Raw genomic sequence first — 25,592 nt, forward strand, 5'->3', positions numbered from 1 at the left:
CCATATCTACGATAAGTACAAAAAATGGATCTTCAAAATAGACGTTTAGGTTTTTGGTTGAAAAATTGTAAAACCGGATGTCTACTATAGTTTCTTCTTGGTCACTCAAGTTATCAGAGCATTCATTGTCTACGTCATCCTCTTAAAACTCACATCTCATATACATAGATTAGGGGCATATAAAAAAAAATTCAAACTGCACACACTTGCCCCTATAACGGCTGACCTACTAGCTAGGTGACTTGACGCACATGTATATGTGCCTAACATACCAAGCTAAAAAGGCCACAAACTAAACTCATAAAGACTCATATAATTCCATGGCATCACCATATCTACGATAAGTACAAAAAATGGATCTTCAAAATAGACGTTTAGGTTTTTGGTTGAAAAATTGTAAAACCGGATGTCTACTATAGTTTCTTCTTGGTCACTCAAGTTATCAGAGCATTCATTGTCTACGTCATCCTCTCGTGCAAAATGCTCCGAAGAGTCATAAAACTCTTCAACCTCTTGTTTGATCAATCTATCACCCCTAGGATGTTCTAAGGAAACCTTTCCTAGGATTGTATTGACCATAAAACACAAAACCACATCATATCCATCCTTATCGTAGAATTTTGTTGTGGGACCATCTGAGATAGCACACACATCTAAGGTTTCTAGAATATGAGTCCATTACAATGGCTCTAATGCTTCCTTCGAGAAAGGTTCAGGAATATATATGTCATCTTCAAGTGCCCTTTCCAAAATACACTCTTCTCTTAAAAACTCTCCATCTGCTCTCGCGCTACCTACATTTGGTCACGTGGTAGCTATCTCGCCTTTGCTGCCAGCTATGTCCTCTTGTGCCCTGCCACCTGCCTCCTTTGTAAAATTTCCCTCGCCGTCCACCTACCAAGTTGCTTGCCATCTGCCTATGACACCTGGTAGGTCTCTACTTTTCCACTTTGATCACAAAGAGGGTATCTTTTAAGATTCCTCCTAATTTAATACACTTCAAAATTGGAGCAACTTACTGACGTACTAATGGTGCACCTACTACAGGCTCTATCTTTAAAAAGTCCAATAGGTAGGAATACCCCCGCCCCCCAAAAAATAAAACAAAAATCAATCTCATGCCGTATTCGTAACTCTACACATGAGGCTTCGTTGCAATCACCTATGCAAGAACATCTGTCGTCAGGTCAAAGCCATGACGCCACTATCGAAAAAATGCTAGAGCCGCTCGAATGCTGAGCGGGCTCATCAAGACCACTTTGGCCGCCATCTCTGGAGACTCAAACTCAATCTGATAATATCCTCTCCCGAGTAGCTGCACATCAGTGATCTTGCCCACTTCGGTGAGGAGTCAAGCTTGAAGTAGGTCCCTCACCTCGCCTCTGCAGGATCGAGCCAACAATCCTGCAAATGACTGAGGTGGCTTGAAGCCGTTCCACCTCAGCCAATAAGCTCGCTTGTTTTTCTAGCGAAAGAGCAAGTCGAAGGGTCGACTCCGCGGTGTCGGACGAGGGGGCTGCTGTAGAGTCCCTCTGAGGTGAAGCTGAAGTCGTCATTCTATGTCTGATGCTGAAAAGAAAAGGGGTGGGTGAAGTCGAAGAAGACAAAGCAGCATGCGCGAGAGAGGCTCAGTCCACCGCAGCGTGCCACCAACAAAGGGGGGGGGGGGGGGGGGGGGGGGCTGCAGCGTGAAAGAGGCTCAGCGTGCCACCAGCAAGAGGGGGGGTGGGGTGGAGAGGAGGGATGGCGAGGGCGAAGCAACAGCAGGGAGCTCGGATCGCAATGGTGTACATTTATGTAAGAGCAAACATCTAACCAGATATGTTTATATGGGTATACATGTGTGCACAGATACATATGTGGATATGGGAGTGTCTACACAAACGTTCGAATACAGCTTATGATAATAAGCATGCATATATTTCTATACACTATTGCATATATAGATATACATATCTGCATTTGATATACGCAACAGTTAAACTGTAGTTATTAATACATGTGTGTATATATGTATGTGTAAATGTCCCTACGCAAACACATGTATGTGAGAAAGAGAAAATATACACATAAATTTTGCACATACACACAGATACATATATGCACATATGTGTGCATGCATGAGTATGTGTTTAGGTACATAGAAAAATGCATACATCCACACATACACACATATCTACGTATGTATGTGTCTTTTCCATGTGTACACGGATCTATCTACGTATGTATGTGTCTTTTACATGTGTACACGGATCTACGTATGTATGAATTCAAATATAATGGTACATATGTACAGAGAGCCATGACCATATATGTTTCATTGTGAGCATCCAAGTGCATATTTTGGGAACCTGGGTTTCACACAAAACACAATTGCAAGTGGCCACAGGCAGGCGTGTATATGTGTGTGTGTGTGTGTGTGTGTGTGTGTGTGTCAGAGAGATCAAAACAAACCAAATGAGCAGGGTCACTTATACGTTTCTCTCGAGGTAGCCAAATTGTAGGTGAAGGGAGTTGAACAATGCGACCGGTGTTCTCAGCAGCGGAGGGAAGACTAAAGAGCTTCTCTGCCAGTGCCTGCAGGGCCTGCTCGCCCCTTTCAAGACACTCCCGAGTTATCTCCTCCATGTCACAACAGGTGAATCAGGTGATGGTGCAAAAAACATAAATGTGGATGTGCAAACAGACGGGGAAGACAGCCCACTTGGAATGGGGGAGGAAGTGATATTAGCATTTCATGCACCTGCTACGAGCAAATTACCCAGGTCCACGAAAACTTCATGTAGCTCCTCCATTCAAATGAAAACCATAAACCTAAGGCAGCTTGGTGACAGTGGCCAATGTCTGCCAAAAACCGGTAATGTATTTTAAACCGGGCCACATACTTGCTCACACCAAACCTATCTGTCATACTGGTGGTTCTTTTTTCCGATGGGATGCATCAACAGCGGATTACACTCCCATCGTCGATCCCTTGACTTCCTCAGTGTCACTTACGGACGAGGAAGTGCGGGCACAAAAGCAGGGGCGACTGAGGACGTCGAATGCTGAAAAGTAAACGAGGACAAAGGGGGGAGTAAACAAGAGCTTACTTTATAATGGTATTAGTTGGCAGATGTTTCAACAAACCACACACACCTGAATGGTTAGCTCGCCAAACAAGCATGAAGAGGATTTTGACTCTTGCAAGACATCTAGTGCATGCTGTATAGGTGCAGGAAATTTATTTTTGTTGAAAAATATGTGATGTTAGTGACAAACCTTGAAATTGTTTACAAGAAGACTTGAAATCTAGTAACTCTTGTTTGAGCATCAAAATCAAAATTCAAGCTCAAATTTCATATTTGAATCCTCATACATACACACCACAACTGAGCTAGAGGAAGTTTTCGAGGTAAAATGGGATTCAAAGTGTCACATATGTATAGATACATATGTGTGTGTGTCCTTGTATGACTACATAACCTATTACCATACACACTAAAAGATCATAAACCAACACACCAACTTTCACAATCATATGCGTATAATACACCTCCGTATAATGCCCTCAAAGTGTTCAGCAAACAGTACATAGTCCGGCATGGTTAAAAACAACAAGAACTAAACACATAATTAAAATAAACAGCCTTTGTTATCAGGCATTGAGAAACTATATCCTAGAGAGCAGACACCAGCCTGCAAGTAAGTCCCTACACGCACAGAGTCCCATATAACCATCCAGGTATATAGCTTCAAGCACTCAGACAATAAACAGCTCATTGGATTAACAGTAAACACCTGCAACCAGGCTTTTACATTTTGTATCCTCTCTACACAACCTGCATAATGTACCCTGAGGACTACCTGTCCTCAACATAAATCATTACGCATCACTGAACATCATCAGACCCAAAAAAAGTCCTCATCACTCTACAGCGAGCCCATAGTCTCATGTACAGTATCATACGTACCATGACCACATTCAAACAGATCTACATCTGAACTCTTCAGCACGGCCTGTCCAATCAATATATATAAAATGAATACAGGCAACATTCAAACAATAAACAAATAAAAGCAACAAGAGTAGCAGGTGTACCTGGTAGACAGGTCTTCTTCAATGTCAAACTTCGCCGCCTTTCCAATACAGAGAAATATTTGGACCTGTTCAGGCAACATAGGCCCTCTATGAAAATAAATTCTCCCATTGGCGGCCTGCAGTTCAGCCAATTCTTTACCTGCGTGCACGTGCTGCGAAAGAATGTTGTATATAGTATGGCAGTGCGCTGCTTGCTTCCGCACATCTTGCAGTGGAATATTGGTGTGCTTCTCTACGCAAGCAGCCAAGTCCGGAGACCACTTGAGGATTTTTTCCCACAAAATGGAAGCTTTGTTTCCTTTAGCACGTGTATATGTTGCAAGGACCTCCTGCATTCTCTCGAACAACCCACGTGTATTGTTCAAACCCTTGGATCTAAGGAGGTCTACCTCCAAATATGCGATCTCCTTGTTCGATACTCAATGGCCTCCTTTTGATATTCAATTTCTTTCTGTTTCTGTTTCCAGACCTCCTCCTTCTGTTTCCAGGCCTCCTTCTCTAAACAGAACACGTCCATGAGGCCTTGAAAAAGTTCCTTCCCGGAACTTGTGACATGCGGCTCCAAGGCCGCGAGCAGCTGACTGGATGATCGCGGATGCAATTGACCACCGAGCTCCTGCTTATGGCAGAAGCCTCTTGAAGGATGCAGCAGGGCCCCCAGGCGGCGGATAACTTGCGAGACGCCATTCTCCTGCAGAAAAACGGTTCAAACCCTAATCCCTAAACACGCTCTATCTCTATGAGAGTGAGAATATGTCCTCAAGAGACCAAACTGTCTCGGTACAAAAAAAAAAAAAGGGGGAAATTACCAAAATACCCCTATAATTTTTGGAAATTCCCAATATACCCCTCAAATTTCAAAAATTCCCAAAATACCCTTGTATCTATTTTCGTTGGATCTTCAAGATTTTTTAATCTTTATTCTTGTTTGACAATTGAGATCGGTTTTTGAGTGCTTAGCATGTAATTTTTTGCAAATCACCTCCCAAAAAAAAGGTAATTATGTCTAAAAATATTGAAGAAATTCATCTCCAAAGCCTACATAACCAACTCAATTAGCATCTCGTATGGTAGACAATCACTCTTCTTATGAAAAGCTACAAATTTTTTTGTTTTTGAAGAAATTTACTCTCACAATCAAGGGAATTTCGGAAAATTTGAAGGGCATTTTGGAAATTTATGACAAATTATGGGGGGTACTTTGGGAATTTTTGAAATTTGAGGGGTATTTTGGGAATTTCCACAAATTAGAGGGGTATTTTGGTAATTTTCCCAAATAAAAATGAAATAAAGAAAAATAAAAGCTAAATAGCTATTATCATGGTTCACAACTGTTTAGGGTAGTACAATCCGAGTGTATGAACATCAATGTTCGAGGATATCCGGCATTGGGCTCTATTATCCGAGGATGTCCAGCATCGGGCGTTGTCCGAGGATGTATTGCATCGGTCACTATAGAATATTGTCAATGTCCGCCATGGTAAGTACCTTTACTATCAAGCTAAAGTGATCCATATCATCTACTGTAATCTCTGTCAATGTTGTGAAGTACCCCCAATTGTGGGCGTCTAGATCTCCCTAGCTCAGTAGCCTCTGGGCTTTGTTGTGTGGTCTGCCCCTCTGTCTGCCAGTAGGTGGTCTAAAGAATTTTGTAATCTACCTTGAGATTGTCTCTCTCCTGATCTCCAAAGTAGCAAAGTCAATGAAATCGCCCCTGTATCTCATGATATACAAGACAGGGACATATGTAATGTAGCTCTGTCTCAAGCTCCAAATGGCATAGCCGTCATATCCTATCCTCTGTAGATATCCCCCTAAACCTGCGAGTCTTGACCTCAAGCTGATGTGAAGAGGTGCGTAGGTGACCAATAGCGCACCGTATCCCCCGAGATAAATGTGTTTCCATGTAACTAGGTCTAGTCACAAACCCGTCCTCCGTCAGATGGAGAAGATTCTCTCTACAAAAAGCCATCTTCATGCCCACTCTCGTGTCGGCTAAATCCAAGTCCTCCTGGCATCGAGCTGAGATAGGTCATCCTGATGGACGAATGAGTTTGGCAATCTTTCTGCCCGTAATAGACATAGAGGGTGCACCATCCAAAGAATACTAGGCAATCTATCCATATTGAAAACCGTGCAACTAAACCATGATGTTATCTTTCCATACCAATGAGTAGTATCCCCTGCAATGCTAGCTGTCAGGAAGACTCAAAAGCTAAACGAGCATATATGTGTCTGGGGAGGTCCCATAAATTGTTCAAAAAAGAAACTGATATGGTGAGTGCCTCGACCACAAGTGAAGATGCAGCCAGCCCTGCTCTGATAATCTCATGTGGTACTAAAGCCTTAACTCTTATCATCCAAGAGATCATAGAAACCAAAGGCCTCTCCATACATCTCCACCCATCAGTGCTACCAGATCTGCTATTGTGGTCCATTGAATGTCCCCATATCTAGGCTCCATAAAGCATAACTAATGCTACTAAAGTATCAAAGAGCCATAGCTTTGTTTGAGGTTCTTGGAACGAAACCTTCGAACACATCCTCTCTAATTTGCCTAGGGTAGCATATGCTCTGGTCAATCTCGTCTCAACTGCTCTCCTCGATGAAAACATTGGACCACTAAAGGCTATCCCAAGGTAAGTGTATGCATCTGTATACTTCACTGACTCCTGGCCATAAGAAAATGTGGATGTTGATCTCCTAACCCACTGCGGTGTGGTGAATTAATACCATAACCTTGGTTTTGCCAAACAACAAACAATACATTATCATGGGCAAACACATGTAATGGTCGGTGTTAGCGTCTAGTTGAGAACTTACTTAGGGCTAGCACATTAAGTTTTACCACCCCAGCAACCTCCCACTTAAAGGCCAATGTGCCTTTAAGTATGGGGTATAAAATATATATGTATGTACAATCATGTTAGAGTAGCCTATCTAGCTCTCGCCCATAAGTAGCTAGACCTTTGGTGAGAAGATCTACAGGGTTATCATCTATGTGCATCTTCACAAGCTCCATATGCTTGTCCTCAAGCACATCCTGAATGAAGTGGTACTTTACATATTTCATAAAATCTAATATCTACCTATTCCAAAAAGACTTTCTCATAATGAGCTGATCATTTAATATGGGAGAGATAAATGGAAACAAGAGGTAGAATATAGACATGTGCTTACAGATCTATCTCAACAAGGGGCCAATGGTAAAGGGGCTCAAATGAGAGATGGTATGTCAAAGAGAAAGGCTACCAATGGAGCTTAGAAGACCTTAGGGTTAGCTTCATTAAAGACCTCCAAAGGTTAGTGTTAAAAGTTCTTGACCTAAGTTAGGGTTGAGCTTGAGGTGGGAATCCAGCCCGAGCTCGAGATGCTTGTCTTGCTTGAGGTGCTTGATTAAGGTGCTTGAGGTACTTGAGGTGCTTGAGGTGCTTGACTGCTGCATGACTAAGGTGCTTGCACATGCTTGCTTGAGATGCTTGTGGGAACACCCCCTAGTCCAAGTGCTTAGTCATGCTTGGTGACTAAGGTGCTTGATCAAAGCAAGTCAAAAATATCCCTACAAGAGGGGGTCGAGCCCTTTCCTAGGGGGTAGAGAGAGAACACACTCACACACTCAAGGTGAGCCCAAGCCTAGAGATGCAGCAAGGACACATGTCAAGACCCTACCCATGTTACCTTCATGAGGTGCTTGAATCCTATTGGTCAGGCTTAAAAGGGGTCCAATGATAAATTACCACATTTATTTAATTTCTTTTGCATTTATCAAGTCCTCTCTCTCAAAGTGGAAAGGGGGGACCATTGTCCCAAGACTACCCTTGTTGCTTGATATGCACTAAGGCTGTGATTGGCCAGGCTTGAGGAGGTCCAATAAAATGCCTAGGAGTGCTAAAAGAGGGGATTGACCAAGGAAGCATGGGCCTAGCTTGCAAGGTATACTAACCCACACACTCTCACATTCACTCTCATTATGTGGTTGGCAAGTGCAAGAGCTCCATCTCCTTCTCTAACCTCCTTGAGAAGAGTGAGCCTACACTTAACCTCTCTGGCTATGGAGTGAAATCCAACCAAGAGACATGCTTCAAATCTTGAGCTTGCCATCTTCTTCATCTTCATCATTACTAAGCTATTATGCTATGCTAAAGAAGAGTGATGATAAGTAAGGGAATAGCTCTTTCTCGTATACTACTTCTTCTTCCTCTTCCCTATCCTCACTCCATGCTAGCTCTCTCCACCTTCGAGGTGTTTGAGGTCTTTGGGACTGAGGCTTGGTCCAGTTAATGCTTTCTTCAAATATTATGCTATGCTAGTGGTGCATGAAGCTTTCCATCTTCATAGCATCACTTAGGTCAAAAAGAACACATAAGATTGTATTGTATCAAGTCTCCTTTAATGGGAGAATCTATAATACAAATGCTATTGGAGGGGGGACCCGGCTCCACATAAATCCGGTCCTCAATTTTTGTAATGTTCTCTAATTCTCTCTCATGCAAAAGTATTGTTCATGTCTAGTTAATTAATTGTTATGTTTATGTTGCTACCATTAATGAAGTTCACCCATTATGCTCTCAAAGTAATTTCAGGAAACACTTTCTCTTAATTCCGCTACTCTACAAGTTATTAGGCCATTTCTATTACATTGGTATCAGAGCATTTGGTTTCTCTTTTCTTGCTTAAGAAGAGATGTCCTTAAGTAGCCTATAAATGGTTGGTTTTGTTAATTATATTAGGGTAAGTGGGACTGGGATCTAGTAACGATTTTGTTGCAGCCCACTATGTGGGGTATGGTGCACACCTCGGGAGCTTTGGTCTTAATAATGGAGTCTCTTTAGACTTTCCTACGGCTTTACCATTATTGAGCCATAAGAAGTCTGAAAGGAGCTATCCCTCGGCAATGCTGCAATATTAGACCCACCTCACTACTCTCTATAATTAACCGAATTCCAGTCGTGGGTATAGATACCTTAGGGCCGAAATTTTCAAAGGCTAAGAGGAGTAGCAACTGAAGTTTTGAATTGCCAAAAAGTACATTAAACAAACATATAAGTTTAATTAACATGGCCGACCATAGTCAAGAGAGTAGAATGAACATTGATAGCTTTGATTTTGCACGTGAAGGTGCTAATGATGGTGCCCCCATGTTTGTTAACTACCTTGTTACTAGGTTGCAGCAAGCCATGGGTAACCCTACCTTGCAAGCCGAAGTTTTCAACAACTTCGTGCTTATGGGATAACCCTTCCTCTTCAAATAGGAGAGAGAGCTTAGGAGGTCTCTTGAAGAGACTCCCAAAAGAAGACTCTCTCCCATTCCAGAGGAGGAATCCAAGGAACGAGAAAGCACTGAATCCCTAAGTTCATATGAAGATTTGGCTCCAAGAAGACGGCGGTCTAGGCGATTGCCAACACCTCCCAAGAGGAAATCTTCAAACCATAGTCCGCCGCCGTCTCCTTGCCACTCTGAACGAGAAGAGAGGAAACCAAGGAAGAAAAGGGCAAGGAAGAGGTCACCCTCTTCTCCTTCTTCTTCACCTTCCTCCTCTTTTGATGAAAGCTATGGCTATTCTCCTAGGGAATACAAGAGGGGAGGACATACCTACCGTTCTTGCCCAAAAAAAATGCTCGCGATGGGACTCCTAGAGCTTCCGCCATCGAAGCTCCAAAAGAGGATGTTCATTGCAAAGGAGCAGCTCTCTCCTATGCATGTGGAAGAATAAGAGAGCATGATGCCTTCATCTTGTTTGACCCTGGCTCTACTCACAACTTCATATCAACGGAGTTGTCCACCAAGTTGGGCATTCAAGCTTTCGAGATGGGAGATACTGTAATGACTGATGCAGCTTTCAAGGGACAACAAGCCTCCGTTACTCCCTTGATTGGGAAGTTGAGGCTTCATGTTCAAAGCTATGTCGACAAAGAAGACTTCTTCATCTCTCCTCTCCAACATGAGGATGCTATCCTAGGGGCACCATGGTTCGACCGCATGGCTGCCAACATAAAGTTTCCTGAAAGGAGAATTTACTTCACTTTACAGGGACAAGAATATGTATATAGATGCTAATGAGCCCGGTCGCACTATTCCACTTGTAAATCTTCCTGTTTTTGACAAATCAATGAAGAGCTCAGTTTCTGCGTACATGATTTTTGTCAAAGAGTCTCAAAAAGGTTCTAATGATTATCAAAAGTAGATGGTAGGAATCAAGAAGAGTTAGACTTGTCTAATTTTCTAAAAGGATTCCAAGATGTGTTCAATGATGATATCCCTATGGACTTACCTTCAAAACGAGGGGATGATGACCATCCCATTGAGCTTATCCCAGCAAGCTCACAGCCTAACAAACCTCCTTATTGAGTTTCTCAAGCTCAATAGGAGGAGATCATGAGGCAAGTACAATAATTGGTAGACAAAGGTATGGTGAGGCCTAGCTCCTCTCCCTTTTGTTCTCCGTTCTTTTAGTGCAAAAGAAAGATGGAACATACCGTATGTGTGTGGACTATCGTGCACTAAACCATATGACTATCAAAAATAGATTCCCCGTGCCTTGGGTAGAAGATCTGTTTGATAAGCTACAAGCCTCTACCTACTTCAGTAGGATTGACCTTAAAAGTGGCTATCATCAAATAAGGATAGTGGATGAAGATATCCTAAAGACCGCGTTTCGTACAACGTCGGTCTTTATGAATATCTAGTCATGCCTTTTGGCTTGACCAACGCACCAGCCATGTTCAATCGTCTAATGGAGAAGATCTTTAGACCTTACTGTAAATTAACTGGAGGTTTCTTCGATGATATTATCATCTACTCCAAGTCTTTGGAGGAACATAACAATGATTTGTCAAGCGCTAAGGAAGAATAATCTTCTTCTCATCCAAAAGAAAAGAGAATTTTTCCTCTAAAAGATTCAATACTTAGGTCATATTATCTCTCAAGATGGTATCCGAATGGATCTATCAAAGTTAGAGGTAATAAAAGCATGGCATAATCCAGGAATCTACATGACCTAAGAAGCTTTATAAGTATGTGTGCATACTATAGACGCTTCATAGCAAAATTATCTCAAATAGCAGGACCATTGCTTAACAAAAAATAACGTTAAGTATTCATAGACTGCTAAGGAGCAAAATGCTTTTGACAAGCTCAAAGAGAAGCTTACCTCCCAACCAATCCTCATGCTTCCGGATCTCTCAAAACCATTTATGGTCCAATGTGATTCTTGTGGTGATTGCCTTGGACCAGTCTTGCTTCAAGAAGGGAACACCATAGCATATGAGAGCCGAAGGCTCAACACAAATGAACGTGTCCTACACATCTATGAGAAAGAGCTTTTAGCTGTTATTCATGCCCTAGACACGTGGAAGCACTATCTATTGGGGACTCCATTTATTCTACGAACCAACCATCAAAGTCTCAAGTACTTCATGACGCAGACCAAGCTTTCCGACAAACAAATGAGGTGGGCAAATTTTCTTTTGCAATTTAATTTTCATATTGCTCACATTGCTGGTAAGCACAATCAAGTGGCTGATGCACTTTCACGATGACCAAAGGTTAATGCAGTGTCAATAGCTACTCACAATGATCTATCTTCTATGATAGATCAGTATGCTACTGACCCTGACTTTAAAGACGTAATGTCAGCCCTTGCTTTGGGGAAGAAAGAGGAACCATTCACCTTGCAGGATGGTTATCTTCTCCATGGCAATAGGCTATGTATTACCCATTCCCTTCGTGAGAAAGTCATGTTTGAATCCCATGCTCCTCCTATGCGGGGATAGACGTATTCAACCTACTCTCCGAGGAGTAGAGACATACTTCTATTGGACTACCATGAAAGTGGACATACAAGAGTATGTTTCAAATGTGTAGTATGCCAAAAGACTAAGTATGATAGAGGGAAGTAACCTAGATTACTCCAGCCACCATTGACAATCCTAATTCACTTGGGAGAGTATATCCATGGATTTTATCTTTGGATTACCCAAGTCTATCCATGGGAATACGGAGATATGGACAATATTGACAGGTTTAGCAAGCAAGCACACTTTATTTATCAAAAAGACTATTAAGGACACAAATGGCTACTTCTTCATATCTCAGATTTTCAAACACCATGGATTGCAACATCATCGTGTCAAATAGAGATCATAGAATGTTGACTAGTAATTTCTGGAAGGGTCTCTTTGAAAGTTTAGGTACAAGATTGAATTTCTCTTCGGCCTATCACCCACAAACGGATGGCCAAAGTGAGATAGCCAATCTTACAATACTTGATCTACTAAAGACTTATGTTATAGAAGTAGATCAATGCTCACAATGGGAAAGGTATTTACCTCTTGTAAAGTATGCATACAATAATAATGTACATACTTCTATAGGAAAAGCACCTTTTGAAATCATTGAGGGAAGATCTAAAAGTCCCTTGCTACTTAAGGTACATGGGAATATCTTCGCTGCTGATGAGTATAGCCGTGACCTACAAGAATCTTTTCAAAAGATTAAGGAGGCTATATCCATCTCTCAACAAAGGCAAAAAGTTGTTGCTGATAAGCACAGAAGGGCATTAACGTTCAAAGAAAACGATTGGGTCTTACTCAAGTTCCCCAAGGCTCGATTAAGGCAAACGAAGGGCAAAAATCCTACGGGCCATCAAAAGTATTATGCTAAACTAGAAAAAAGATTCTATGGCCCTTTTCAAATTTTGAAGCCAATCAACGAGATGGCTTACCAACTTAAATTGCCCAACCATTGGCTCATACACAATGCTTTTCATGTGAGTCTACTTAAGCCCTACAAAGGAGAGCCACCAAGTGAACCAATTATTGAAGACCCTCCCAAAGTAGAAGATCAAGAAGAGGTGCTACAACCCGAAGCTGTCCTTCGACATGAAGATAAGGTACTGCGACATGGTAAGATTATCCGTCGGTATCTTATTAAGTTCAAAACTATCCTTTTGAAGATGCTAAAATGGATCTAAGGAGTACAACTTAAGGATAGTATGAACCTTATCACTGCTTACAATGCTACATTAGAGTAAGCAAATGTACAAATTTCTTTTTAATGACCAATATTTTTGTCTTATAAGAGTAGTTCTCTTTTTATTGTGCACAAATATAAGTAGTATGCATGCTTAGAATCATGTTTGGTTGACAACGTCTCTCAAACACCAAGTAGAACTTGTCATTCTACTTTGGCATTATGATATGGACTAAAGAGCATACATGCTTGCGGAAGCTATGTCTCCCAAGCACCAAATGGATTAGTCATCCATCTTGGAATGATGTCATAGGGTAAAAAGTGTTAAGTATGGAGCCAGATTTACCCCTTGTAATTTTCTCTGGTAAAAGCGCACATTTGTAAGGCCCCCATTATGAGGAGAAGCCATCGTGCGTGAAGGAAAATCACTCACCGGAAATAAAAATCACTTGCCGGAAACCAAAATTTTCACGGCCAAAAATCAGGGGCCGGAATATTATGGCCGGACGGCGACCGGAAAGCAGTCGGTTGGCCGTTGGCCGGTGGGTGGCCGGTGGTCGGAAGAAGTCAATGGCCGGTGACCGGTGGCCGAATTCAAAAGTGGATTTGTCTACACAAGGGCGGCCACACATAGGCAGATTGGAGGGTCCGATTTGGACTTATTCACACAAGGGCGACTACACATGGCTGCCTCTCATAAGAGAGGACAACCCTTTTGGCCTATAAAAGGAGGCCATTTCTACACACATTTCATAGTGTGAAGTTGATGCAACAAGATGGGTGTAAGGTGGTGAGAGTGAAGCAATGCGGGAGCTCCAAAAGGGTATAATCTCTTTGTAAACTACTTCTTGTTTTGAAGTACTAAAGCCACTGAGTGGCTGCTTTTTCGTGGACGTAGCCCACATTGGGTGAACCACGTATATTGTGTGTACTCTCTCTCTCTCTCTCTACTCTATAATCTCGTGTATGTAAATTTGTCTCTCTCCATTAAGTAATCTACTCAATTATCTATTTAGCTACGTCTTATTTCCTAACAAAAAGGGACCCTCTACCCGCTAAGTAACGTAGACTAATGACTAAGAATTTATCTCTTCTACCTCATAGTTGAGGACGATTATGATTTCAAGAGAGAGGAAATGTCATAAAATCTAATATCTACCTATTCCAAAAAGACTTTCTCATATTGAATTGATCATTTAATATGGGAGAGATAAATGGAAATAAGAGGTAGAATATAGACATGTGCTTACAGATCTATCTCAACAAGGGGCCAATGGTAAAGGGGCTTAAATGAGAGATGGTCTGTCAAAGAGTAAGGCTACCAATGGAGCTTAGAAGACCTTAGGGTTAGCTTCATTAAAGACCTCCAAAGGTTAGTGTTAAAAGTCTTTGACCTAAGTTAGGGCTGAGCTTGAGGTGGGAACCCAGCCCAAGCTTGAGATGCTTGTCCTGCTTGAGGTGCTTGATTAAGGTGCTTGAGGTGCTTGTCATTCTTGAGGTGCTTGATTAAGGTTCTTGAGGTGCTTGACCTGCTGCATCACTAAGGTGCTTGAGGTGCTTGGACATGCTTGCTTGAGATGCTTGCACCCCTAGTCCAAGTGCTTAGTCATGCTTGATGACTAAGGTGCTTGATCAAAGCAAGTCAAAAATATCCCTACAAGAGGGGGGGTGAGCCCTTTCCTAGGGGTAGAGAGAGAACACACACTCACACACTCAAGGTGAGCCCAAGCCTAGAGAGGCAGCAAGGACACATGTCAAGACCCTACCCATGTTACCTTCATGAGGTGCTTGAATCCTATTGGCTAGGCTTAAAAGGGGTCCAATGATAAATTACCACATTTATTTAATTGCTTTTGCATTTATCAAGTCCTCTCTCTCAAGTGGAAAGGGGGACACTTGTCCCAAGACTACCCTTGTTGCTTGATATGCACTAAGGCTGTGATTGGCCAGGGGGGTCGACCAAGGAAGCATGGGCCTAGCTTGCACGGTATACTCACCCACACACTCTCACATTCACTCTCATTATGTGCTTGGCAAGTGCAAGAGCTCCATCTCCTTCTCTAAGCTCCTTGAGAAGTAGTGAGCCTACACTTAGCCTCTCTGGCTATGGGGTGCAAATCCAACCAAGAGACATGCTTCAAAGCTTGAGCTTGCCATCCTTTTCATCTTCATCATTACTAAGCTATTATGCTATGCTAAAGAAGAGTGATGATAAGTAAGGGAATATCTCTTTCTCGTATACTACTTCTTCTTCCTCTTCCCTATCCTCACTCCATGCTAGCTCTCTCCCCCTTCGAAGGTGTTTGAGGTCTTGGGACTGAGCCTTGGTCCAGTTAATGTATTCTTCAAAGATTATGCTATGCTAGCGGTGCATGAAGCTTTCCATCTTCAACATCACTTAGGTAAAAAAGAACACAAAGATTGTATTGTACGAAGTCTCCTTTAATGGGAGAATCTATAATACAAATGCCTATTGGGGAGGGGGGACCGGCTCCACATAAATCCGGTCCTCAATTGTTGTCATGTTCTCTAATTCACTCTCTTGCAAAATTATTGTTCATGCCTAGTTAATTAACTATTATTTTTATGTTGCTACCATTAATGAAGTTCACCCATTATGCTCTCAAAGTAATTTCAGCAAATAATTTCTCTTAATTCCGCTACTCTACAAGTTATTAGGCCATTTCTATTACAACATTTGTATGCTTTATCTTCACATGAAACATTGGATTCCTTGCCAACATGATAGCATTGTGACTATCACAGTGTAATGTAGGCACCTCAACAAAAATTCCCAAGTCTTTCACTAGTCGAGCAAGCCATATAGCTTCCTTGCAAGCCTTTGATGCTGCAATATACAGCTTTGATGGTTGACATGGATGTGCAACTCTCAAATGAGATCACCAAGAAACAGTACCACCAATAAAAATGAAGACGCAACCTAAAGTAGACCTCCTTTTGTCCATATCCCATGCATAATTAGTGTATCCAAGTACATGTGCTTATTTTCTTCCAAACCAAATGCACAATTCCTTTGTACGATTCAGATATCTCATGACTCCTTTCACTACCCCCCAATGTTTCTTGCCAGGATTTGACATGTATTGGTTGACCACTCCCATTGCAAAAGCAATATCTAATCATGTACATATCATTGCATAATTAAGCTACCAACTGCAAAGAGTATGGCACCTTTGCCATTTTAGCCTTTTCTACATCAAATTTGGGACTATCATTTAGGCATAGTTTCACATATGGAGGCAGTGGAGTATTCTATGCCTTCCCTCTCTCCATATTGAAATTTTTGAGTGGTTTTTCAATATAATTTGTTGAGATAAGTAAAGCAACTTCTTATATTTATCTCGCACAATGTGCATGCCCAAAATATGACCCCAAATATTTCACGTCAAAGCTATCATTCAACTTTTATTTCAAGGAAGCTAACTCATTAATGTTATTTTCAACAAGTAACATGTCATCCACTTAAAGGATAAAAACCAACAAGCTACCATGCTTTGCTTAACTCGCTTAGTATAGAGGCAATGATCGATGTCACTTCTTCTATAACCTTGAGAGAGCATAAATGAATCAAACTTATGATACCATTCTCTTGGTGCGTGTTTAAGGCCATAAAGGCTCTTCTTGATCTTACAAACCAAGTGCTCTCTACCCTTCTCCAAAAACCTTTGTGGTTGCTGCATATATACGTCCTCATGAAGATCATCATGTAAGAATTTAGTCTTAATATCCATCTGGACAAGTTAAATGTCCCCTTTGGTAGCTAAGGCAAGAACACAATGCAAAGTGGTTGTAATGTAATTTGCCTATTCAATTTGAGAGTAGCGGAATTTAATGAGAGTACTTTCAAGAAATGATTTTGTGAGCATAGCGGGTTGACATAATTGAAGATAGCAACATAATCATAGCAATTAGTTAACTTGGCATAGACAATACTTTTGCAAGAGAGAGAATTTAGAGAACATGACAACAGTTGAGGACCGGATTTATGTGGAGCCGGTCCCCCCTCCAATAGGCATTTGTATTATGATTTCTCCCATAAAGAGAGACTTGTTACAATACATTCTTTGTGTTCCTTGTGACCTAGGTGAAGCAATGAAGATGGAAAGCTTCATGCATCACCATCATAGCATAACCTAAACTTGAAGAAAGCTTTAACTATACCAAGCCTCAGTCCCAAGACCTCAAACACCTTCGAAGGTGGAGAGAGCTAGCAGGGAATGAGGGTAGGGAAGAGGAAGAAGAAACATTTCGTAGGAGAAAGAATTAGTTCCTCACTTATCATACTCTTGTTGCTAGCATACATAATAGCATAGTAATGAAGAAGAAGGAGATGGCAAGCTTAAGCATTGAAGCATGGCTCTTGGATGGATTTGCACTCCATAGCCAAGAGTGTTGGTGTAGGCTCTCAACCTCTACTTGCTTGGAGAAGGAGAGGGAGCTCTTGCACTTTGCATAGTACACAATGAGAGTGTTTGTGAGTGTGTGTGGGTGAGTATACCCCCTAAGCACCCCCTAGCTTGCTTGGGTCGACCCCCCGTTGTAGCTCATGCTTGAAGCTCATTGGACCCTCCAGGCCTAGCCAATCACAAGCAAAAGCCATTACAAGCAACAGGGATAGCCTTGGGACAAGTGTCCCCCTTTCCCCTTTGAGAGAGAGGACTTGATAAATTCAAAAACAATTAGATAATTCAAGTAATTTATCATTGGACCCCTTTGAAGCCTAGCCAATAGGCTTCAAGAAACACATGAAGGTAACATGGGTAGGGACCTGACATGTGTCCTTGCTGCCTCTTCAAGCTGGGGCTTCCCTTGTGAGTGTGAGTGTGTGTTCTCTCTCTAATCCCTAGGAAAAGGGCTCGCCCCCCTCTTGTAGGGATGCTTTTGACTTTAGGAGCTCAAGCACCTTAGTCATCAAGCATGACAAAGCACTTGGACTAGGGGGTATTCCCACAAGCATCTTAGGCAAGCATGTCAAGGCACCTCAAGCACCTTAATCAAGCGGCAAGTCAAGCACCTCAAGCATGGAGTAAGTCAAGCACCTCAAGCACCTCAAGCAGGACAAACACCTCAAGCACGACAAGCACCCCAAGCAGGTCAAGCACCTCGAGCTTGGGCCGGGTTCCCACCTCAAGCTCAGCCCTAGCTTACCTAAGGTCAAAGGAATTTTACACACATTATTGGAGGTCTTCAATGAAGCTAACCCTAAGGTCTTATGCTCCATTGGTTAGCCTTGCTCTTGATAGACCATCTCCCATTTGGGCCCCTTTACTATTGGCCCCGTGTTGAGATAGATCTATAAGCACATATCTATATCTTAACACTTGTTCCTATTTATTCTCCCACATTAAGTGATCAATTTAATATGAGAAAATCATTTGGGTAGGTTAGATATTAGATTTTATGACATTACCTCTCTCTTGAAATCATAGTCGTCCTCGACTATGAGGTAGAAGAGATAAAGCCTCAGTCATTAGTCAATCGTACTTAGAGGGTAGAGGATCCCTTTTTTTTAACCCTACGACATCTTTCCAAGATGGATGACTAATCCATTTGGTGCTTGGGAGACATAGCTGCCGCAAGCATGTCTGCTCTTTAGTCCATTTCATTCTCCCAAAGTAGAGTGACAAATTCTACTTGGTGTTTGAAAGACGTCATCATCACAAACATGATTCTAATCATGCATACTAGTTAAATTTGTGCACAATTAAAAAGAGGACTAGTCATATAAGACAAAAACATGAGTCATTTAAAAGACATTTGTACATTTGCTTACTCTAAGGAAGCATTGTAAGCATTGACAAGGTTCATACTATCCTTAAGTTGTACTCCTTGCATCCATCTAGCATCTTCAAATGGATATTTTTGAACTTAATAAGATACCGTCGGATTATCTTACCATGTCGTAGTACCTTGTCTTCATGCCAAAGGACAGCTTCGGGTTGTAGCACCTCTTCTTGGTCTTCAACTTCGGGAGGGTCTTCAATAATTGGTTCAGTTGGTGGCTCTCCTTTATAGGCTTAAGTAGGCTTACATGAAAGGCGTTGTGTATAAGCCAATGGTTGGGCAACTTGAGTTGATAAGCCATCACATTGATGGGCTTCAAGATTTGGAAAGGACCACAGTATCTTTTTCCTAGTTTAGCATAATACTTTTGATGGCCGTAGGATTTTTGCCCGTCGTTTGCCTTAATCGAGCCTTAGGAAATTTGAGTAAGACCCAATCATTTTCTTTGAACATTTAAGGCTCTTCTGTGCTTATTAGCAGCAGCTTTTTGCCTTTGTTGAGAGATGGCTATAGCCTCCCTAATCTTTTGAAAAGATTCTTGTAGGTCACGGCTATACTCATCGGCGGCGAAGATCTTCCCATGTACTTTGAGTAGCAAGGGACTTTTAGGTCTTCCCTCTATGATCTCGAAAGGTGCTTTCCCCGTAGAAGTATGTACAATATTATTGTAGGCATACTCTACTAGAGGTAAATACTTTTTCCATTGTGAGCGTTGATCTACTTCGGTAACATAAGTCTTGAGTAGATCGAGTATCGTAAGATTGGCTATCTCACTTTGGCCATCCGTTTGTGGGTGATAGGCCGAAGAGAAATTCAATCTTGTTCCTAGATTTTCAAAGAGACCTTTCCAGAAATTACTGGTCATTCTAGGATCTCTATCTGACACGATGGATGTGGGTAATCCATGGTGCTTGAAAATCTGAGATATGAAGAGAGTTGCCATTTGATGTGCCTTAATAGTCTTTTTGACAGGAATAAAATGTGCTTGCTTGCTAAACCTGTCGACTATTGTCCATATTCCTGTATTCCCATGGATAGACTTGGGTAATCCAAAGATGAAATCCATGGATATACTCTCCCATGGTGAATTTGGAATAGGCAATGGCTGGAGTAATCCAGGTTGCTTCCCTCTATCATACTTGGTCTTTTGGCATACTACACATTTTGAAACATACTCTTGTATGTCCACTTTCATGGTAGGCCAATAGAAATACGTCTCTACTCCTCGGAGAGTAGGTTGAATTCCTCTATGCCCTGCATATGGAGGAGCATGGGATTCATACATAACCTTCTCACGAAGGGAATGAGTAACACATAGCCTATTTCCGTGGAGAAGATAACCATCATGCAAGGTGTGAATGGTTCCTCTTTCTTCCCAAAGCAAGGTCTGACATTATGTCTCTAAAGTCAGGGTCAGTAGCATACTCATCTATCATAGAGGATAGATCATTGTGAGTAGCTATAGACACCGCATTAACTTTTGGTCGTCGTGAAAGTGCATCGGCAACTTGATTGTGCTTACCAGCTATGTGAGCAATATGGAAATTAAATTGCGAAGAAAAATTTCCACCTCATTTGTTTGTTGGAAAGTTTGGTTTGCGTCATGAAATACTTGAGACTTTGGTGATCGGTTCGTAGGATAAATGGAGTCCCCAATAGGTAGTGCTTCCATGTATCTAGGGCATGTAGAATAGCTAAAAGCTCTTTCTCATAAATGCCCAAGACTCATTCATCACTATTGAGCCTTCAGCTCTCATATGCTATGGCATGCCCTTCTTGAAGAAAACCGCTCCAAGGCAATCACCACACGCATCACATTGGACCTCAAATGGCTTTGAGAGATCCGGAAGCACGAGGACTGGTTGGGAGGTAAGCTTCTCTTTGAGTTTTTCAAAAGCATTTTGCTCCTTAGCAGTCCATACAAACTTAACGTTCTTCTTTGTTAAGTCGTGTAGTGGTCCTGCTACTTTAGAGAATTTTGCTATGAAGCGTTTATAGTATGCACACATACCAATAAAGCTTCTTAGCTCATGTAGATTCCTTGGGTTAGGCCATGATTTTATTACCTCTAACTTTGATGGATCCATACGAATACCATCGTGAGAGATAATATGACCTAGATATTGAATCTCTTGAAGGAAAGAATTCACTTTTCTTTTGGTTGAGAAAAAGTTTGTTCTCCCTCAGGCTTGAAAAATCACTTGGAGATGTTGCTTATGTTCCTCTCAAAGACTTGGAGTAGATGATGATATCATCAAAGAACACTCCAGTGAATTTACGATATCGTCTAAAATTTTTCTCCATGAGACGATTGAAAGTAGCTGGTGCATTAGTCAAGCCAAAAGGCATGACTAGATATTCATAAAGACCAAATGTTGTGCGAAACGCGGTCTTTAGGATATCTTCATCCACTATCCTTATTTGATGATAGCCACTCTTAAGGTCAATCCTACTGAAGTAAGTAGAGCCTTGTAGCTTATCAAACAGATCTTCTACCCGAGGCACGGGAAATCTGTTTTTGATAGTGATATGGTTTAGTGCTCGATAGTCCACACACATACAGTATGTACCATCTTTCTTTTGCACTAAAAGAACTGGAGAACAAAAGGGAGAGGAACTAGGCCTCACCATCCCTTTGTCTACCAATTCTTGTACTTGCCTCATAATCTCCTCTTGTTGAGCTTGTGAGACTCGATAAGGAGGTTTGTTAGGCGGTGAGCTTCCTGGAAGGAGCTCAATACGATGGTCATCATCCCCTCGTTTTGGAGGTAGGTCCATAGGGATATCATCGATGAATACATTTTGGAATCCTTTTAGAAAAGTAGACAAGTCTAACTCTTCTTGATTCCTATCATTTTCATTTGATGAAACATTATTAGCTTTTAGAGACTCTTTGACATAAATCATGTACGCAGAAACTGAGCTCTTCATTGATTTATCAAAAGAAAGAGGATTTACAAGTGGAATAGTACGACCACGCTCACTAGCATCTATATACATGTTCTTTCCCCTGTAGATGAAGTAAATTCTCCTTTCAGGGAACTTCATGTTGGCAGCCATGCGATCAAACCATGGTGCCCCTAGGATAACATCCAGATGTTGGAAAGGAGAGATGAAGAAGTCTTCTTTGTCGACATAGCTTTGGACATGAAGCCTCAACTTCCCAATCAAGGGAGTAATGGAGGCTTGTTGTCCCTTGAAAGTTGCATCAGCTGTTACTATATCTCCCATCTCAAAAGCTTGAATGCCCAACTTGGTGGCCAACTCTATTGATATGAAGTTGAGAGTAGAGCAAGGGTCAAACAAGATGAAGGCATCATGCTCTCTTACCTTTCCCCAAGCATAGGAGAGTGATGATCCTTTGCAATGAGCATCCTCTTTTGGAGATTCGATGGTGGAAGCCCTAGGAGTCTCATTGCGAGTATTCTTCTTGGGGCAAGAACGATAGCCATGTCCTTGCTCCCCACACTTGAAACATTTATGGTCCTTGCGAAAAGCTTCAAGCTCTTTAGGAGAGAGTTTGTTTTTACCTTTGTAAACTCCCTTCTCCTTGGACCGATTGTTGTTGTTGTTATTGTTGTTGTTGGAAGTGCCTTGGGAATTATTTTGTGCATTGGATTTCCCCTTTGAATCATTTTTATCTTTGTTTTCCATGGGCTTGACATTACGTCTAGCCCCTTGATGGAAATTGATGCGTGAAGCAACCATGGTGTGTGATGGATTACTTCGGTAATAGTACCAGGCCGTTGAGAGTTGATGTATTCGGCCATCTCTTCAGGTAATCCCGCACAGAATTGCTGTCTTTGTTCGGCAAAGTCTATCTTTGGAAAGACAGTAGCTTTGAGATGTAAATCCCAAAACTTGTCTACATACTTGTTGATAGACTCATGAGAGAGAAGCTTCAAGCCGCGCCATTCGGTATTGCTTGGAAGAAATTGCTTCATGATGGAAACTCGTAGAGTTTTCCATGTCTTTGGGGCTTCTCCATTGCCACGAAGGCTAGCCCACCATTGACGAGCTGATTTTTGGAAGTGCATAGCTACATGGCGTAGCTTGGAGGACTCTGTGAAGCCCTCGTCCCCAAAGGCCGCATCAAATTGCTGGATGAAGGCCAACACTTTGTCGGTAGCACCAAAGGTGCCATCGTAGGTGAGAAAAGAGATACTCTTTCCTCCCTCCTTGAACTTCTTTAGCTTTTGTGACCTTCGCCATGCAGGAAATGATTTGCGATGTCCTTCCCTCTTGTATTCTCTAGGAGAATAGCCATAACTTTCATCGGAAGAGGAGGAAGGTGAAGAAGAAGGAGAAGAGGGTGACCTCTTCCTAGCCCTTTTTTTCCTTTGTTTCCTCTCTTGCCTTTCAGAGTGATGAGGAGAAGGACTATAGGTTGCTCTTTTCCTCTTGGGAGGAGTAGGCGATCGTCTAGACCGCCGTCTTCGTGGAGTCACATCTTTAGAAGAACTTAGACTGCCATTGCTTTCTTTCTCTTTGGATTCCTCCTCTCGAATGGGAGAGAGTCTTCTTTTGGGGGTCTCTTCAAGAGGCCTCCTAAGCTCTCTCTCCTCTGGGAGAGGAAGGGAAATTCCATAAGCACGAAGTTGTTGAGTAACTTCGGCTTGCAAAATAGGGTTGCCCATAGCTTGTTGCAACCTAGTGACGAGATAATTCACAAACATGGGAGCATCATCATTAGCACCTTCATGTGCAAAATCAAAGCTATCAATGTTCATTCTACTCTCTTGATTATTGTCAACCATGTTAACAAAATTTATGTTTATACTTAGTGTATGCTTTGGCAATACAAAACCTTAGTTGCCACTCCTCTTAGCCTTTGAAAATCGGCTCTTAAGTATCTACACCCACGGCTCAAAGTGGTTAATTATAGAGAGTAGAGGAGTAGGTCTAACATAGCAGAGTTGCCAAGGGCTAGCTCCTTTCGGACTTCTTATGGCTCAATAATGGTAAAGCCGTAGGCAAGTCTAAAAAGACTCCATTATTGAGTCCAAAGCTCCCAAGGTGTGCACCATCCCCCACATAGTGGGCTTAACAAAACCGATATTAGATCCCAGTTCCACTTACTCTATTATAATTAACAACATCAACCATTTATAGGCTACTTAAGGACCTCTCTTCTTAAGCAAGAAAAGAGAAACCAAATGCTCTGATACCAATGTAATGGAATTTGCCTATTCAATTTGAGAGTAGCGGAATTTAATGAGAGTACTTTCAAGAAATGATTTTGTGAGCATAGTGGGTTGACATAATTGAAGATAGCAACATAATCATAGCAATTAGTTAACTTGGCATAGACAATACTTTTGCAAGAGAGAGAATTTAGAGAACATGACAACAGTTGAGGACCGGATTTATGTGGAGCCGGTCCCCCCTCCAATAGGCATTTGTATTATGATTTCTCCCATAAAGAGAGACTTGTTACAATACATTCTTTGTGTTCCTTGTGACCTAGGTGAAGCAATGAAGATGGAAAGCTTCATGCATCACCATCATAGCATAACCTAAACTTGAAGAAAGCTTTAACTATACCAAGCCTCAGTCCCAAGACCTCAAACACCTTCGAAGGTGGAGAGAGCTAGCAGGGAATGAGGGTAGGGAAGAGGAAGAAGAAACATTTCGTAGGAGAAAGAATTAGTTCCTCACTTATCATACTCTTGTTGCTAGCATACATAATAGCATAGTAATGAAGAAGAAGGAGATGGCAAGATTAAGCATTGAAGCATGGCTCTTGGATGGATTTGCACTCCATAGCCAAGAGTGTTGGTGTAGGCTCTCAACCTCTACTTGCTTGGAGAAGGAGAGGGAGCTCGTGCACTCTGCATAGTACACAATGAGAGTGTTTGTGAGTGTGTGTGGGTGAGTATACCCCCTAAGCACCCCCCTAGCTTGCTTGGGTCGACCCCCCGTTGTAGCTCATGCTTGAAGCTCATTGGACTCCTCCAGGCCTAGCCAATCACAAGCAAAAGCCATTACAAGCAACAGGGATAGCCTTGGGACAAGTGTCCCCCTTTCCCCTTTGAGAGAGAGGACTTGATAAATTCAAAAACAATTAGATAATTCAAGTAATTTATCATTGGACCCCTTTGAAGCCTAGCCAATAGGCTTCAAGCAACACATGAAGGTAACATGGGTAGGGACCTGACACGTGTCCTTGCTGCCTCTTCAAGCTGGGGCTTCCCTTGTGAGTGTGAGTGTGTGTTCTCTCTCTAATCCCTAGGAAAAGGGCTCGCCCCCCCTCTCTGTAGGGATGCTTTTGACTTTAGGAGCTCAAGCACCTTAGTCATCAAGCATGACAAAGCACTTGGACTAGGGGGTATTCCCACAAGCATCTCAGGCAAGCATGTCAAGGCACCTCAAGCACCTTAATCAAGCGGCAAGTCAAGCACCTCAAGCATGGAGTAATTCAAGCACCTCAAGCACCTTAATCAAGCACCTCAAGCAGGACAAACACCTCAAGCACGACAAGCACCTCAAGCAGGTCAAGCACCTCGAGCTTGGGCGGGTTCCCACCTCAAGCTCAGCCCTAGCTTACCTAAGGTCAAAGGACTTTTACACACATTATTGGAGGTCTTCAATGAAGCTAACCCTAAGGTCTTATGCTCCATTGGTTAGCCTTGCTCTTGATAGACCATCTCCCATTTGGGCCCCTTTAGCTATTGCCCCGTGTTGAGATAGATCTATAAGCATATATCTATATCTTAACACTTGTTCCCATTTATT

General features: G+C 42.0%; 1 pseudogene; it reads right to left on the reverse strand.

Moving 5' to 3' along the window:
• Positions 1–3,745: 3,745 nt before the first annotated feature.
• The window catches only part of LOC147464728 (uncharacterized), a 35,041-nt pseudogene continuing 13,194 nt past the window's right edge, over positions 3,746–25,592 (reverse strand).

This window comes from Adiantum capillus-veneris, chromosome 1, assembly GCF_014529385.1.
Source record: "Adiantum capillus-veneris isolate H3 chromosome 1, ASM1452938v2, whole genome shotgun sequence".
Classification (NCBI taxonomy): Eukaryota; Viridiplantae; Streptophyta; class Polypodiopsida; order Polypodiales; family Pteridaceae; genus Adiantum; species Adiantum capillus-veneris.